Source organism: Crocuta crocuta, unplaced genomic scaffold (genome assembly GCF_008692635.1).
Source record: "Crocuta crocuta isolate KB4526 unplaced genomic scaffold, BGI_CrCroc_1.0 scaffold217, whole genome shotgun sequence".
Classification (NCBI taxonomy): domain Eukaryota; kingdom Metazoa; phylum Chordata; class Mammalia; order Carnivora; family Hyaenidae; genus Crocuta; species Crocuta crocuta.
Genome location: NW_027532208.1, coordinates 6,521,320 through 6,534,649, shown reverse-complemented (window position 1 = coordinate 6,534,649; position 13,330 = coordinate 6,521,320). Strand labels below are relative to the sequence as shown.

The 13,330-nt window shown below is 46.7% G+C and overlaps 2 protein-coding genes across 3 annotated transcripts in view; one reads left to right on the top strand and one right to left on the bottom strand.

The window, feature by feature from the left end:
• GALNT17 (polypeptide N-acetylgalactosaminyltransferase 17) overlaps window positions 1-13,330 on the bottom strand; it is a 440,178-nt gene that overhangs the window by 130,041 nt on the left and 296,807 nt on the right. The gene's annotated exons all lie outside the window — the stretch shown is intronic.
• The window catches only part of LOC144242830 (tubulin alpha-8 chain-like), a 42,134-nt gene that overhangs the window by 1,657 nt on the left and 27,147 nt on the right, over window positions 1-13,330 (top strand).

Here is a 13,330-nt window from a genome sequence, read left to right as displayed (position 1 = left end):
CAGGGGAGGGTCAGAGAGAGGCGGAGACACAGAGTCTGAAACAGGCTCCAGGCTCTGAGCTGTCAACACAGAGCCCGACGCAGGGCTTGAACCCACAAACTGTGAGATCATGACCTGAGCCGAAGTCGGATGCTTGACCGACTGAGCCACCCAGGTGCCCCAGCAAGGCGATTTCTTACACACCTTCATTTACTCCCTGGCTTAGAGAAATAAACCGCAAATGTTACTTCCTCAGAAGGCTCATTAGTTGATAATTACCAGGAGATGTAACATATGTCATTAAGCAAGCCACTATAGGAAGAGGACACTTGCTGCCTTTTTCCTTAATGAAATCATTCCTTCCTAGCAGTGTCTGTTATGAGGAAGAAGAGACAAGTCACCAATTCTAAGCATAGGTAGGCTAGTTGGCTCTGCCTCAGAACATCGTCCAATGCCTCAAATGTTTTCTCTCCTCTGCCTCCAAGTTCAGAGGCCATATGCTTTCAAAGGCTACAACCATGCTCAATTTCAAGGTGTCCCCAACACATGCCTGATGAATTCCAAACTTCTAGGCAACACTCATTCAAGGCTCACTGAGATCTGGCCCTTTCTTAGCTTTCCAGGAGGAAAGCTTTTCTAGAATCCCTTCCCTCTCTGAATCCTCTGCTCCTCACCCAAAGGCCAAGATTATTTGTGCTTCTTCCCCTGTGTTTAGACAGTCCCCTGCTGTCTTTTACTCAAGTCCTTATATTTTATGGGGTTTTCTAGAGCTCAGCTGCTTCCATGAATCCTTTGACTAGCTTAGCACAGTAGCTCTCAACCTTTAGAGTACCTGTTGTCTACAGCGCTTCTTTGGCAAGTGTATTGTTCTGTTTTTCATTGTCCTGTGTCTTCCCACCCATACCTCCCAGCCCCAGGCCCAGGGAAATGGCCATATTGCTCTTTTTTCCAGTCATGGGCATTCAGCACTGGGAGAGCTTGGATAGCACAAATCAGCAGCAGGGCACGCTTTCACCTTTAACAGATATGATGACGGCACTGCCTCTCTGCCATCCACACTCATCAAATCGGGTCCAAAAGAGCAGAATAATTCTGTCACGGGGGGATTTGAGAAGAGGCCAAGAGGGAATAGGCTACTAAGACCAGCTTTGATTCATGATGCATTGGGAGCAGCTGGGTGGGAGGAGGGGGCTTGGCAGAGAGAAAGCCGGGGAGATCAGGCACGAGGCTGGCCATTCGTACAGGGCTGGGTTATGCCTGCTAGCCCTGCCGGTTCGGAGTCCAGAAGGCAAGGCTCCAAATGTTTGCCAGGGAAGAGATTGGAAAATCCAAGTTAAGTTAGAGTCAAATCCAGACCCAGAGAGAAGAGTCACAGAATGAAAATCAGAACAGGTGCATGTTTACGTAGCACTGACTGGGCAGCTGTGATTTCACCTGTTTTATGTGGGCCCAGGGGTACCTCTCCTCATGTGCTCCATAGCCTCTGCTGCCTGGCTTGAGGGGCATGGATTTCCGGGCCATTAAACTTACAGTTTTGCCATCAACCCCCTTATAACTCTGAGAGTTCTGTTTTATTGAGTGCTTGGTAAGTCCCAGACGGTGTTCTAAGCATTTACATACATTATTTCACTTCATCCATCCAACAACTTATGAGGAGGTACTATTAATATCTCCAACTGAAAGATAAACGGAGGCACACAGGAGGTAAATCGTTTTCCCAACAGCAAATCACTAGTAAGTGTGTAACCAAGACCTGAACCCCAGGCTCTCCCAGACAAAGCCCTTGGAGCTTTCTCTCCCCACCCCCCTTCCCCACCAGTTTGCGTCACCTTTGGGTGGGTTCTGGCCCTGGCCTCGGGGAGAACCACCCTATTGGGAGTGGTCCACAGTGCCGACATGGGGTCTGGCACTCCCCTGGCATGGGGCATCCTTAAGGCAGATTCTTCCTGCCCCATCTCAACTTCAGCACCTCTCTGTACTTCCAGACTCTGGTACTTGTCCCTACAGAATGTGTTTCTTCCCAGTTCTGGTAGCCTCCATTCCTCCTGTTTCAGCCAGGCCCACTGCCTCCTGGTCTTTCTCCGAAACACTAGGCCTGCTGACAGTCACAGTCTGAGTTTTTGAGTCTGGGGCGTATGAGGTGTATGGAATGTGTTAATCAAGTCACAGACCTCTTGGCCTCTGGGTCAGGGTATCCCTAATACCACCCTCAGGTTTTATTACTTACTCACTAGGAAGATTCCCAGGACTCAGTATACGGTCATACTCAAGGCTATGACTATTACAGCAAAAGGATGGAAGGAAAAGTCAGCAGAAGTTTCCAAAAGGTGCATGGAACACAGCCGGAGAAACCAAGCGTGAGCTTTCAAGATCCTCTCCCACCGGAGTCAGATAGGATGTCCTCTAGCAAAGAGCTGTGACAACATGTGTGAAATGCCATCTACCAGGAAGGCCCATCACAGACTGAGCACCCAGGGTGTTTGTTAATTATGGAGGGACCTTCTGCCTAGCATGGCCCCAAATTCCCGTCTCCCAGAAGGAAGGCAGGTGCTTGGCATAAACCACACTGTTTGTACAGTTTGGGAAAATGAGCCACTCTTGTCAGAAGTCCAAGATGCCAGCCAAGGACCAACCTTGTATGTATAAAGAATAAATGGTCTAAAGAATAAGTAGTTGGGGATGTTACGTTAACTGTTTCCTGCGCATAATCCAAATAGACAATATGACATCCCAACGGAGCCAACTTTCCTTTCCATTTATGCCAGATTCCACCCTTCCGAAAGCTGTCCATCTTACCACATCCTCATTATAACCTTGTCTCACCGTTGGGTGGGTGAGGCAGGTGGGAATCAGTCCCGTCGCATACGAGAAGGTCAAAGGCTGACGGAAGTCCTGATTCTAAGCCACTGAGAAAATGGCTGGGAACGCTGAACCCTAAGGCCAGCCAGTCTCCTCCCCTGTGACAAAGGACGGATGGGCGACCTGGAACCTTGATAAGCCGTGGGCACAAAGCCATAGGAAAAGGGTGCTGGTGCTGTCGTTGTTTGGGGACAGAGCGACACAGGCATGCGTCTCTACCACTCAAGGAAACAAAAGATGAACAGAACTCCCACTCTCCATGAACTTCTGACTCTTCCACAGTGCTCTCCATTAAATCAATTCATAGAATATTAGCGCTAGAAGTGTCCTTAAGAAATCACTGTGTACGACTCATTTCTTTATTTGAAAAATAGGGAAAACAATTAGCGTCAGCCCCTATTGCATATGGCTAATAACTTATTGTTTAGAAAAGACTGGAGAATGGGTAATGAAAGCCATTATGTGAGATAGCTTTTATTGCGCCTTCTTTATCGCTAGAAAATTGCCTTCATTATCAGTGAAAACAGTGATGGTCCCTCCTCTTTCAGCTTGAGTATCTCTCCCGCTGCAGGCTCAAGTCAGGGATGCTGTTCTAAGTTTGAGACAGAATTTAAGAAAAAGGCAAAGAGAAAAAATAAAACCCCCCAGCTCTTCTATTGTTTAAGGGCAGGCAAATTTACCCAAACATGAACAAGTAGACCCAAGAGAGAGTTTCTGAGAGACAGATAATGGCCTGACCATGAAGTGGGGACAGTGCCCCACCCAGCAGTGCCATGGCTGGTTCTTTCTGGGTATGAGTTTCTTCACCTCTGCAGGGGGAAGACTGAGAACAGCTACCATGGATAGACTGCTCCCTCTACGGCGGGTTCGAGGCCATGAACCTAACATACATTGGGGATTCTGTCTGATTCTTATGGCAATGCTTTTAGACGAGTTAATAGTACCTGCTTTTGAGAGCTGGGAATGCTGAAGTTCAGAAAACATGTGTGCTTGCTCTAACACAGCAAAGAAGATGCCATGCTGGAGCTCCTCAACTCTCAACCCAGTGACTGTGTAGACTGTCTGCTTTCAGAAAATCTGCTCGAGGCCCAAATCACAAGGAAGAAGCCTAAAGAAACCTGTCTGTCTCCTCTTGAGCTCTGGGCATGAAGAAAGTGTCCTCTGAACATTCACCATCCCTTGCCCCAGGAGGGTTTGAGATTTGAATTTACACTGGCTGATGGTCAGGAGACACCAAACCTAGAAATTTACAAGAAACATAGTCCCGGGGTGAAGACACCTGGGAGTGACTGGCAAAAGCAAACGTAAAACCTCACTATGTACCACCATGTGTCAACTATACTTCAGTAAAAAAACAAAACAGCACAAAACAAAAACCTCACTGGAGAGATCCACATTTGACCTGGAGCCAGACAGCCCAGAATTCCCACCCAGAAACTCCACAGAAGGTGAGCTCACAATCTAAAATTACAAACATAGGAGGAAACAATCTACCATAAGTGAGAGTCAGCAAATACAGTAGGATTAGTGCCCCCCCCCCACAAGAACTTGAGATAACAGAACTACCAGATAGAGACCACAAAATGAAAATGTTCAAAATGTTACAGACCTCAAAATAGGGGTCAAAACCATAAATATAAGACCCTATGGAAAACAAACAAGCAGCTGTGAAAAATAATGAAACAAAACTTCTAGAAATGAAAAGGACAGACTTTAAAACACAGCAGGCAAGTCAAATAATAACTTATGCCTAGATGAAGAGTGAAACAGAGTGAACCAAGGATAGACTGGTGAAATCACCCTTAGTGCATATCAAGGAATAGAAAACATGCAAAAGCTATTAGGAGATATAAAAGTTGGGTCCAGCCATGCAAACACTGGCCAACAAGGTCCTGGAGCCTGGGCAATTTCCCTCTGCTGCCAACAGTGGAAATGACTAACTGTTCTACATTTGGATAAAGTTTTATAATTTATAAGTAAAGTTTTCAAGGTTAATGCGTGTAATTCATTCGATCCACAAAGAATCCATGTGATGGAGATGTAAGAAATTGCCCATCTTACAGATGAAAATGGAAGCTCGGAGACATTTAAGGGACTTGCACAAAATCATATAGCTAGCTCATCAGTGATGAAGCTGAAATTCAAAGGGAATCTTGAGAAGCCAAGAGACTTTCCCCCACCCAACACTTGATAAATATTTTTAATGAAAGAGAGATGCTGTCTTAATCCGTTCACGCTGCTATAACCAAACACCACAGGTGGCTTCCACACAACAGAAATGTATTTGCTCACGCTTCTGAAGGCTGAAGGCTGAGATCGGAATGCATGGTTGACTGAGGGCCCTCTTCTGGGTTGCAAACTTCTCTGTATCCTCACAAGGTGGAAGGAGCAGAGGGGCTCTCTGAAGCCTCTTTTATAAGGTCATTCATCTCAGTCATGAAGGCTCTGCCTTTATACTTAATCACCTCCCAAAGGCCCCACATCTGAATACATTCACATTTGAAGGCTGAATTTGGGCTCTTTGCAGGGAGATACTTTCAGATGCTGGCAGATGCCAACTGGGATGCTAATAGAATAAACTTTGCAAAATTAACGTAGTCTCCCCAGTGTTAACTCAACAGCTCCGAGCCAGAACCACAAAACAACTCTCCCTCCTTGGCGTGGAGAGGCCCCTCTTCCTGCTTAGGCAGCATTAGCCCACAGCTGCAGAGGATAAGAGACGGGACGAGGTTGGCTTGCGAAAAGGGGGGAAACTGCTGGCTGCAGCAGGCTCTCCGAATGAGCTCTTACCATTCTGGACTTGGTCATTTTTGAGGGGAGGGAGATAACGCATCATTCATCTCCTTCCTACGTTAGGGGGAAATAACCTGGATGGGAACTATGCCAGGGTCAGGTTCACAGGCAGGGCACGGAATGAGAGACATCCCCAGCCATGGGCCGAAACCATAACTCAACCCTGGTCACTGAAACTCTTGGAACAAAGGACAAGGAAAAATGAAATTCTTTCGGAGCGTGGGCTCCCCTTTTAAAAGGGCAAGTATTTACCCCCTGGAGACCCTGAACCCAACAGCTCAGGCATCTCATTCCTGAAAAACCCTCCCACACCAAACACACTTGATTTCCCTATTCTGATAGCTCAAATTTATAAGTTATTGGGATTCAACACATCTTCCAGGTGGGATCTTAAATCTGATGAGGCTCTGGAATCATTAACCTTGGCAGAAGGAGTCTGGGTAAATCTGCTGGCAAAATACCTGCTGTATATTTTAATTCTCGACAGGGCAAGGAGAGTAGAATGCAGATCTATGTATCCCGCCCCAGCTACATCCTTGACAACCTCACTAACCTTCTTAAGATTATCATTATCTTTTATTGAAGAAGAGTGGCATCCCTCAGAGATACGGGGCAATCGACGGCCAAGGGAAGTGACGTCTGCCTCACGCAGACTCCAGCCAGCCTTGTTCTTCACCCCTCCTGGGCGTTTACGGCTCTCCACCTTACCATGCAGTCATTCACCTACATGATCTCATTTTCCTCCTCTAAAAAGGTGCCCCTGTTTTAGTCCCCCGGTGTCTCATCAACAGCAATTAACACAATGTCTCCGTTTAGTTAAGTACTCCATAAATTCTTGCTGGGTAGCAAATGAATACATGGGCCGGGTCAGCACTTTCTTTCCTCAGTAACCCTTCTGCTTAAAGGAGTCTTCTTTGAAAAGGGACCTCCATGTGCATTCATAGGGGAGCAGCAATAATTCAGAAAGAAATTATGTGCAAGTCACCAAATGGTCTTGTTTGTAATTAGGTTGTCCTTCCCGCTGCTGACTCAGACTTTAACGTGATCACGTTGAGTTCTCAGGAAGGTTTCCAACTCCTCTCTCCTCCATCATCGGGGGGTGGGGAAGAGTAAGTGTAGTGTCCAGATTACGCAGGTAGAGGGGGTCGTGAATGGGAACCGTGTGGGTCTAGAAGACCCGAGAACTCTCTCACCATACCACCTGGTGGCAAGTGGCCACTGGTCCTTTAGCACGACTCTGTCCCGTGGCTTAGAGCATCCAGGGCAGGTGAGTGCAGAGTAGGGATTCTAAGCAGGAGAAACAGATCTAATAATGCAGCTATTGACAGGTATCAGTCTTGGGCTAAGAAAGAAAATGGCCCACTGATGCATGCTATCTTGGTGGGCAGTTCAAACCTTCTGCTCCAATTTGTGAATTAGAGTACTATCGAGCTCACACGGTTGAATAGAACACTTCTGCTTCTGGGAAACTGGCAGAGAAATATACCTGTGTAACGAAGTATACATGTAAGGCTGTGGACTATTGTATTTGTTGGAAGAGCAAAAAATAGAAACAACCGAGTGCCCAGTGCGCCGCTTTAAGCCCAGCCCCTAGAACAGTGCTGGTACACGGTAGGTGTTCAATAAATAATTCTTTTACAAGATGAACAGGATGGCACCCACCTGCCAAAAAGATGGAGGAGGAACAAAATTCCAGTTAACAATGTGGCCTTGGTGGATTAAGTAAAAAAGCAAGCCACAAAATAACGGGAATGAGGTACTCCACGTTTGGCACATCATAGGTGGCATCAAAATATTTGTCGGAAAAATGCTTGTTGGATGTTACTGCATTTTGTAGACGATGTCATGTATGCTTACGGGCATACGTACATGGGCAGAGGCGCGCGCGCGCATGTATTGGAAAATGCATAAAGCAAAGGGTCTGGAAGTCTATATGCCAAACTGTTCAGAAGAAGGGAGAGAGTAAAATAAGGGGCTTTCGACTTACGTAATTCTCAGGCGGGTTGAATTTTTTACAACAAAGCTTTTTCTATTTTTATAACTCAAATGACATTTTGAAAACCTCAGCCTTGAAGAAAATCTCCAAGAGAAAGGACAGCGTTTGTCCTGTGGTGCTGCTTCCTACCGCCCCTCCAATCCACTATGAGGCGAGCAACGAGGAAGAAATGAGTTTCACGGGCTCAGCTCCTGAGCACTTAGGAGCGAAGAAGAGTGTAGAGACCCTTTATGAAATGAGGGTTAATACGACAGTGGAGAAGCTATTCCCACCATCCCATTACCAAAAAGGGGAGGTTGGTAAGGGCGATTGATCATTTTATCTCATCACTTCCAGGGACTAGAAAGATCTTTCATAGGCACTGAACACACTCTCAAGTTTAAAGGCCTTTAAATCAATTTTATTAGCTTAATTGATGATCTCCTCTGTGCACTTTTGTTCTGCAATCTGCCATGTCCTGTCAGGCTGACTGGAGGGCTCAAGACAAAGTTTTTAGTCTCTGATCCCTGCTGAAAGCTGGAAGTGGAGGGGACAGATCTGCCCGCACGTGCGGCTGGCTTTGAGGCTGAAGGTATAGAGGCGACGTGGTCCTTCACAGAGAAGCACCGTGCTTGAAGTAGCATCAGGAAGCTTGGATTTCCGGGGCTTCAATCAGATTCATGAAAATGTGGGCAGAAGACACATCCAGGAGTTTCCCTTTTCCACGGAAACATCTTTAACCAATTTAAGCGTTCCAAGTACGGGATTATCAATGTTTATTCATTTAAAAGCCCCGGCTCTGTACCAGTCACTCTACATCCTGGCTCCCTAGGGCTGCCGTAACAAAATGCCACAGACTAGGTGGTTTATATCATAAATGTATCCTTTCAGGATTTTTTTCAAATGTTTATTCGTTTTTGAGAGAGAGAGAGAGAGAGCGAGCGAGCAGGGGAGGGGCAGAGAGAGAGAGGGAGACACAGAATCGGACGCAGGCTCCAGGCTCTGAGCTGTCAGCACAGAGCTCAATACGGGGCTCAAACCCATGAACCCTGAGATCATGACCTGAGCCGAAGTTGGACTTTTAACCAACTGAGCCATCCAGGTGCCCCATGGATTTTTTTTTTTTTTTAAGTGTATTCTGAGAGAGAGAAAGAGGGAGAGAGAGGGAGAGGGGCAGAGAGAGAAGGAGAGGGAGAGATCTCAAGCAGGCTCTGTGCTGACACCACGGGGCTCAAACTCATGAACCCGAGATCGGGACCTGAGCTGAAATCCAGAGTTAGACACACAACTGACTGAACCACCCAGGCGCCCCTCCTGGTCTCAGGATTCCTCTCAGGCCAGATGTCCCAAATCAAGACATAGGAAGGCTGCACCCTTTCCGAAGGCTCCCGTGGCGAATCTGCCTTTGCCCCATCCAGCCTCTGGTGACCCCAGACGTTCTTTGTCCTGTGGTTCCATAGCTCCGGTCCTGGCCCCTTCCTCTGTGTCCGCGTCTTTTCCTCCTCTGTCTCCTATAAGAACACCTGTGATCCAATCTCCCGCCCACCCAGACAGTCCAGGATGGCCTCCCTAGAAGTCCTGAGCCCAATCACGTCTGCAATGACTCCCCCCTTTCCACACAAGGTCACAATCACAGGCTCCAGGGGTCCTATCTTTTGGGGAGGCCACCATTTAATCCACTGCCCTATACTAGACACTATGTACACAAGCCACAATTCTCCCTGTTGAAGAGCTTGTGGTCTGTTATGTGTAATCAAGTAGCTGTGATACAATGCAAGGTGCAATATAAAAGGTGGATGGAGACCACCCTCCTAAAGCTGAGTGGCTGATTTAGGAGACAGCTGTACAAAGGAGGAGGTGTTGGGCTGAGCCTTAAAGAATGAATAAATAATCACCAGGCAGAGATGCAGTGAGATGAGAATGGGCATCCCAGGCAGCAGAAAGATCACGGGCTCACGGAGATGGGGGAAGGAAAGGGGGTTTGAATGGGCATGGTGTGTTCAGGGCACGCAAAGTAACCCGAGGGGATGGGAGCACAGAGTCTTTGTGTGAGTGTCAGAGAAGGAGGGATCAGAAGATGGGATTGACCATGTGGGGTCAGGACATGAAGGATCTTGAGGTTCTTCCAAGTTGACATCTTACCAACCACTTGCCACTACTCAGTCCTTTAAGGGCATGCTTAAGTAGCTCCAAGCTTACCTGTATCTGCAAACACCCCATTATACAAGAGGCTCCTCAAGGCTGAAAGCCCATCTCTCCTGCTCCTACCTGAACAGTGAACATGGCCGTGTCCAGGGCTCGGGTATCTGTGCCAGGCTGCGAGGAGAGAAGGCGTAAAGCCCAGATGGAGGAGCCTCCCCAAAGCAGAGTATTGGGGGAAATCTGAAACCCAGGTGAACACATCTACTAATGATGCCTTCTTAGTTATCTCTGGGAAAAGGAGTTTAGCGAGAAGAGCAGTGACCAAAGTTGATAAACAATCTCTCTTGCTATGCACAGTCACTGATGCTTCGTCTTTAATCTTTGATAGCTAAAGGCCCAAGAAGACTGATTGGGAAGACAGTCAGTTGAGTCATGAAATGAGCTGTTAAGCTGAAATCATTGATTTTTATTACTAAACAAGCCCTGATAATGGCCTGGCTGGGCCATAATACAGACACGGCTTCAGCCTTACAGTACACACAGAGTCAAAAATTCCAACTGCTGGAAATTAAATGCATTTATTTCTACAAATTAAATTGCCTGGGGGAAATCAGTCTCAGGTGCAGAAGTACTTAATGTTTACCAACTAATATTCCAATTGCTAAGCAACCCTGTTGGGTCTTGACACTTGGCCCAGAAATGACATCTGTCTTCTTAATAAGCAGATAAAATGAAATCAGGCCCACGTGACCAAGGGTTTCACTCCCATCACTCTTCCTAATACAGACGCTTGATCCAAACTCTAGAGTCAAAGGCAGCATGGTCACTAGCAGGCCATATGTTAGAAGGAAGCACACAGAGTAGATGACTTATTGTTTGCGCAATCATCTGTTAATAGCAGGACTTAACAGTCCCCAAACCGAATCTTTGCACACTTTTACTGCACAGGTAAAAATACATACACGTTAAAGGAAATGCACTTGATTTTACTCAATGGCCCTTTTTTCCCATACAGATATGATCTGGCGTTTTCATCTGTCAGGGAGTATGGTCCTTAGTAACATTTCCGAACAAGGAGATAAGAGAATAAGAATAGCATGAGCTAGATTCAGATGTCAGTCGGCATCTGGCTCGCACCCCCTCATGCCACCTTCTCATCAGGTAGCAAGATGGATGAAAACGCAGAAGCAAATAAAAATTACTAACCATTCCAAAGCTTGGATTCGGGCAACCGACTGTCAGAATCTGGCAGAAATATCTACCAACCACACGTCTGTAGGGCTGGATACAGAAACACAAATGTGGCTTCTTTCTTGAAAGATCATTCTTGCCCTCTTAAAGGATGATGATAAGAAAGCCATATGGCCCTTCCACACCATCTTCCTGCTGTCAGAGATGGAGAGAAACAGACAGCTGGGCAGCCTGGCTCCTTTTACTTTGGGGAACAAGATACTGGGTTGTACCATTCTCCCTTAGATGCCTGAAGGGCCCGAGAAACTCCCAGGGATGGGGTAAAGAGCTGACATCACCTCCACCCAGCAGAGATGCATGAATAAAACCTCCAGAAGTACACCTGTGATCTGTGCACATCCTTCCGTCCCACTGGAAGGATGGGAAATGCACTCTGACAAGCAACTCAAACCTAAGGTAATCAATGACCTTACCTGGCAGTTCTCCTGAGGATGGGAGTCTGGGAAAAACAATGCTGAGGACAATGCAATGCTAGGGACAGAGGCTATCTTGCTGAGGCCTCCAAGAATGAAAATAGCTCTGAAATGATTTGCTACAGAAACGAGAAATTAAAGAAAAAAAAAAAACAACTTGGGTCACCCGGGTGGCTCAGTCGGTTAAGTGTCCGACTTCGGCTCAGGTCATGATCTAGCGGTTTGTGGGTTCGAGCCCCGCATCAGGCTTGTGCTGACAGCTCAGAGCCTGGAGCCTGCTTCAGATTCTGTGTGTGTGTGTGTGTGTGTGTGTGTGTGTGTGTGTGTGTCTCTCTGCCCCTCCCCTGGTCATGTTCTGTCTCTCTCTCTCTCAAAAACAAACTAAAACATTAAAAAAAAGTTTGTCATCATCCGCTGCAATAGACAAGAACATATCATCTCGTGCCTTCCTTATTCATCTTCTAAGATGTTACACGTTGTATATATTTTATGGATCCTGGTAGAGAAGATGGACATGTTTTTGTCCCCTTCCAGCTTAATAAATTCATAGCTAGTTTACTCATATTACCAACTTGTGTCTCCATTCCTTTGCTTCGCGTCCATGTGAGAGGACTTTCAAGCCGCATGAAGAAGAGAAGTTCCCTTAGATAAGTCAAGTTTTTTTCAATTGAGAAATACAGTCCTCAATGCCTTGGTCTCAGTGTTGTATAAAAGAGAAATTTGAGCATTGAGGATGCTTTTCCCTGGCATGAGGTTATGGGTGGAGACGGGGGTGGATGCCACGTCTACTCCAGCACCAAAGATGATGAGTTTGTACAACTTGGGCCAAATGGGAGAGACACAGCAGTTAAAAGGAGGAGACAAGTGACCCGAGTAAGGCAGCGGGGCTTTTACTGGGAGAAGGACAGAAACTTTAAGCAGGTGTAGCAAGAGACAACTTCACTTCCCTGTATTTTTTATGTCTTTCTTTCTCCCCACTTGAGAGGAACAAACTTTGGGGAACTATGGACAGGACTAGACCAGCAGAAAAGGCAAGGAACAGGTTGCTCAGGGCTGCCTCTCAAGCTGCAAGTCTGCAGAAGAAAGCCCCAAGGCTCATCAGTGAGGAGACCAACTAGCAAAACAGGGGTGAAGACTCCCTGAAAGGGGCCGGCAGCCCCCTGTGCATATATACCTGTGCACACGTCCCAGCTGAAGGAAATGTAGAAACTGACGATTAGTCAAGATTCAGTTCTTTAGATCCAAGCATCTCAGGAGACACTGTCTGACCTGTGCTGTGGAGCTTGGGAATGGTGACATCATCAACACACTGAGGCATCCACGAGTTTCCAAGAAATGCTGATCGCAAAACTCGATGCAGGTGATTTGTCTGTTCTCCCTCAGCACCAAGCTTCCCCTTCTAAACCCTGTGCTGGGATTCTGGGACAGGGAGTCCCCACATGACATCTTCCAGGCCCCCCTGCCTGATTATATTCTGATTAGATTTCTGATTAGGTTCTGATTAAATTAGGTTCTACAGATTATATGTGCCATAAAATTAGATTCTGCCAATGAGAGACACTGCCAGCAGGCTCGAAGTCAGGAGAAGGAAAAGAGGATCCATCCCCTGTCTTCAAACCGGGTCTACATCTCTCAAGAAGTGAAGGAACACAGGGGCGCCCGGGTAGCTCAGTCCGTTCCTTAAGTGTCCGACTTCAGCTCAGGTCATGATCTCGCGGCTTGTGAGTCGGGCTCTGTGCTGACAGCTCGGAGCCTGGAGCCTGCTTCGGATTCTGTGTCTCCCTCTCTCTGCCCCTCTCCTGCTCATACTCTGTCTGTCTCTCTCTTTCAAAAAGAAATTTAAAAATAACATGAAAAAATTAAAAAAAAAAAAAGAAGAAGAAGTGAAGGACAAAAGCCTCAAACTCCAGTGCAGCAC